The 5,118-nt window shown below is 39.2% G+C and overlaps 1 long non-coding RNA gene across 1 annotated transcript; it reads left to right on the top strand.

Annotated features, from left to right (window-relative positions):
• Window positions 1–816: 816 nt before the first annotated feature.
• LOC140133582 (uncharacterized) lies at window positions 817–4,694 on the top strand. Its single transcript, XR_011855929.1, has 2 exons — window positions 817–2,204; window positions 4,227–4,694. It is a non-coding gene; the product is annotated as an uncharacterized lncRNA (long non-coding RNA).
• Window positions 4,695–5,118: the final 424 nt, after the last annotated feature.

Below are 5,118 nucleotides of genomic sequence, written 5' to 3'. Positions count from 1 at the left end.
TAATAAAAAAAACATTGTTCCTATCACCTAAAAATTAACCCCTACGGGACGCAGCCTCTTTTGGCCTTAAGGACGCGGTCCCATTTTTCAAATCTGACCTGTGTCACTATAAGTGGTTATAGCTTTGGAACGCTATAAGATATCCAGGGGATTTTGAGATTGTTTTCTCCTGACACATTGTACTTCAAATTAGTTTAAAAATTTGGATGAAATCTTTTGCGTTTAGTTATGAAAAAAACCAAAATTTGGCAAAAATTTGGAAAAATTCTTTATTTTCAACATTCTAAATTCTCTACTTTTGATGCAGATAGTCATAGCACCCAAATAAATTCATAATTTACATTTCCCAAATGTCTGCTTTATGTTGGCATGGTTTTTTAAGATTCCACATATTTTACTAGAATGTTATGAGGCTCAGAATTTAGGTATCATTTTTCACATTTTTTGTAAAATCACCAAAACCCGTACTTAGATGGACCTGCTCAACTTCTAATTGATACCGAGAGGCCTAAATAATAGCGAGACTCATAAATTACCCCATTGTGGAAACTACACCACTCAATGTATGAACAACCACTTTTAAGAAGTTTGTTAACCCTTTAGGTGTTTTATAGGGGTTAAAACAAAATGGAGGTGCAGTCTGCAAATTGTAATATTTTTTCACAATACACTCATTTTGGGTGGAAAATTAAACATTTACAATGGATTAAATTAAAAAAGGCTCCACAAAGTTTGTTACCCAATCTCTCCCGAGTACACGGATACCCCTTATGTGGTGGTAACCTGCTGTATGGGCGCACGGCCGGGCATAGAAGGGAAGGAGGCGCCATCCAGATCAGATTTGCTATGTCACATTGTACAGGCTATAATTTTTTTCTTTTTTTAATGTGGACCTATAGGGGCTTATTTCTTTTGCCACATGAGATGCACTTTTCTGGTACGTAATTTCGGGGAATCTATAGGCTAATTGGTGAGATTTTATTAACTCTTTGTTGGTGGAGGAAATGAAAATCATCACTTTTTAGGAAGATTTTTGTTTGTTTTTTTTTGGCCGTTTACCATACCATAAAAATAGTATATTATTTTTATTCTATGGGTCGCCACGATTACGAAAAGACCTCATTTATATAGATTTTTTATTTTTTCCCATTTTTACTGAATAAAAAGTAATTTGGCAAAAATGTTGTTAATTTTAGCATCACCGACTTTCATATGCATAACTTTTTTATTTTTCGCCTCACAAATCTGTTTAAGGGCTTATTTTTTGCGAGAAGGATGGTTCTTTTTAGTGGTCTTATTTTAGATTGCATAACATTTTTTAAATTAATTTTTAGAGCATTTTTTATAGGGTATTAATTGAAAATTGTCTTTTTTTTGGAGCTTTTTTTGGGGTTTTTTTAACGGGGTTCACTTGGCGAATCTAATAATGATTCTGTTTTATTATTCAGATTGTTACGGACGCAGGGATACCAAATATGTGGGGGTTTTGTGTATTTTATTCAATTGTACTGAATAAAAACCAATTTGGAGAAAATCTTGTTCATTTTAGCATCACCATCTTTTCATATGCATAACTTTTTTATTTTTCGGCTGACAAATCTAGTTAGGGGCTTATTTTTTGCGAGAAGAGTTGTTCTTTTTAGTGGGCTTATTTTGGAGTGCATAACATTTTTTAAATCACTTTTTAGAGCATTTTTTATAGGGTATTAATTAAAAATTATCTTTTTTCGGAACGTTTTTGCGTTTTTTTTCTACGGCGTTTACCGTGCGGGTCCAGTAACGATTCGGTTTTATTATACAGATTGTTACGGACGCGGCAATACCAAATATGCGGGGTTTTTTTGTGTTTTTGTGTTTTTTATACTTTATTAAGTGTTTTTATAGGAAAGTGACATTTTAGGGGCTTATATTTTAATGTATTTATTTTTTATTTATTGTAATGTGATAACTTTAGTGTTTTTTACTTTTTTTTACTTATACATACTTGAACTTAAACCAGTGATGCTCTGATCACCGGTTTAAGTTCAATACACTGCTCTACAATACTATTTTATTGTAGAGCAGTGTAAACTGTCTGAGCAAGCTTGCGCATGCTCAGACAGTTTACAGTCAGACCCGGAAGGGGTCTGGCTGCCATGGCAACCGGGCAGCTCCGAGGCACATGCCAGTCCTCGGAGCTGCCCAGAAGTGGATCGGATCCCCCGGTAAGCGGCACGGGGGATCCGATTCACGGCGCAGACACCCTTACACGCCGCGGTCATGCTTGACCGCGGCGTGTAAGGGGTTAACACCCGCGATCGGAGCCGGCTCCGATCGCGGGTGTTAGCGCAGGCTGTCAGCTGTACTAGACAGCTGACAGCCGCTGCTTCTGGTGCCGGCTCCGTTCGCGAGCCGGTGCCAGAAGCAGGACGTTATAGAACGTCCCCGTGCGCTAAGCATCTAGCCCCGGGGACGTACTATAACGTCCTGGTGCGCCTAGGGGTTAAGTTTGAAAAGTAACTGCTCCTTGACAACATAGATATCCAAGTCATATGGGTATCTTTCTTCATTCACCGAGTCTTGCTGTCACAGAATAAATGGCTCTCATAGCTCCTCCTTCTTCTGACTACGTCGTTATAACAGTTCAAGCAAATCCCTCACTTGGGGTCCAGTGGGGAGGAGTCATGTTTTCACTGTCTCAATGTGCACGCACAGCTTTTCCCAAAGAACAGAACTGTGCAAGTGCAGGTTTTTAGTGATCTGATAGAATCATGTAGTCAGAAGGGAGGGGGGAAGAAGGTGCGACGTTTATTTTGTGACACCAGGATTTAAGTAAGAGACCCACATGACTTGAGTGTATTTGCTTACAATGACCCAGGTACTTTTGTAAACTTAATTTTTAAGGTGATCAGCACAATGGATTTTTATTATATAAGAAGCTAACAATCTAAGATTAAGTAGCATTATTAGTATTTTGGGTGCCCAGTTATAATAAGTTTACACATTCGTCAGAAAAAAGGGAAAGTCCACAGGAGAACAGGGTCATAAAACCCCTGACAAGGATGGGGGAGGGGGGGGTGCATAAGCTCCAGAGCCCGGGTTAAAACCTCACATCAATATGAAGTCCAAAAAATGGAGGCTGCAGTACAGTACTTTTCCTCCATTAAAAAAATTGAACGGATAACGGATCCATGACAAAACGGATGACATAAAATTTACATCGATTTTTAACTCAATACGATACGATAAATACGATAAACCTCCATTAAACCTCCATCACTTTTTTGTCAGAGGGAAGGAGCGGTAGTGTGAATTTAGCATAAAACTGACATTTACTATCTTTTCCCATTGACTATTATCCCCACTGATAAACTATTATAACTTAAGAATGTTATCTGTCCGTTCAGGTCGGTAAGGCATCATCCATTATGAATGTTTTCTTTTTCAAATGGAAAAAAGTATTTCAAGCTCCATAATTTTTTCCACCCAAAAAACGGAATAAAAAAGGATGACTACCTAACAAACAGAAACATAAAAATTGCATTGATTTCAATGGGATTTATAACGGAACCGTTGAATCTCTGTTTTCTACTTTATTAAGTAAAAGTTTGAAATGGAAATCTCAGCAGTAGTGTGAACTTAGCCTTAACCAGTAACTATGCTAAATAGAACCTCTTATATCAGGTGAGTGGTTCATGATTGCCTTTTGCCATCTGGCAGTCGTAAGCTAAAAGTATTAACCAGGGTCGGGCTGGGGTACCTGGGGCCCACCAGTGAAATTGATTTTGCTCCCGTACTACTACTACATAGAAATATTCTGGGATAAAGGCGTTGAAATCTCGCTGCGGCCGCGCATCTAGGGTCTGAGTGCGGTGTGCGCCGGAAAGTACCCGGCGGCGCCGCACTCAATGCTGTGGCTGCAGTCAGTGATAGTACTCGAGCGACCGTTTCTGGCCGCATCAAGTACTATTGAAGCCACTGGCAGGGGCCTCCGATCGATCCGAATGGAGTTCCCTCCCACAGTGCCAGTGATTCACCGCCCCCCCTCCCCCCCCCCGGCAACTAGACCGACCCTGGTATTAACGCTGATTAAAAGGAACAGTTAGGACTAGAATGAAAATTCCCATGAGCCAGAAATCCTGAATCTGGCGCCCCCTGCACACTACACAGGAAAACTGCACATAGCACGGACTGCACTGTTCTTGATAAATGTGCCGCATAGTAATTGTATTATTTCATATTTACAGAGCAATATAACACTGAAATCAAATATTAACAGAATCAGAATTTCCTGAACTTCAGAGTCTCCAAAAGGCCCTCGGGGCATAACTAGCCCTTACAAGACACCCAGCAGCCTCTTTGTAGTAAATGTAATATACATTTACCGTGTAGGAAAAAGGATGTTATTACAAGTAAGAAAAATCTCCTACCACAAATGAATGCCTATGGACCTTCAATTAAACAACAGGGACATTGCTATCCAGCAGAGAAGTTCTTACAGAGAAATCAATCAATAGAACTACTTTAAATCAAGACACTCAAAGGGAATTTCAAGGACAGAAAACATTTGAAGCAAAATTTACCAAGTTTTAAGATAAAGGAACTTGAAACTAATTGTGAATTTTATCATAACATCATTATGAGCTATCAAAGCGCAGTGCTGTATGAAAAAGTTTTCCTAAAAAAAAAACCTGATTATATAAGATATCACATTGTATCGATTTAATGTTTTTTTTAAAATATTTGTTAGTAGAGAACAGCAAGATCTGTTCCCCCTACACATCTATATACAAGTAATCATGGCTAATTGCTATTCGTGAGCAGAACGGTGAAAGTACTTTCCTTTCCAGAACTGCAATTATGCGAGTAGGTCAACAGCACTGTAGGGTGGCCACTTATAGCTACACTATTGACCACATGGTCCCAATTTTGTTGCAGTCAATGCCATAGTATATTAGTGTCTGTTAGGCTGCATTCACACGACCATATGAAAATGGCCATATCCTACCCGTACCGTATCGCTTTTTTAGAATCAACGTCGGACAAGGCGCCGCAGGACCGCGAATGGACCGGGTAAGTAAATGTGCCCCAGTATGTCAAACCAGTTACATTTCCATTGTTAACACTGTACTATACCAT

Source organism: Engystomops pustulosus, chromosome 5, assembly GCF_040894005.1.
Source record: "Engystomops pustulosus chromosome 5, aEngPut4.maternal, whole genome shotgun sequence".
Classification (NCBI taxonomy): Eukaryota; Metazoa; Chordata; class Amphibia; order Anura; family Leptodactylidae; genus Engystomops; species Engystomops pustulosus.
Note: the sequence above shows the minus strand (reverse complement) of the source record. Positions and strands in the feature narration are given on the sequence as shown.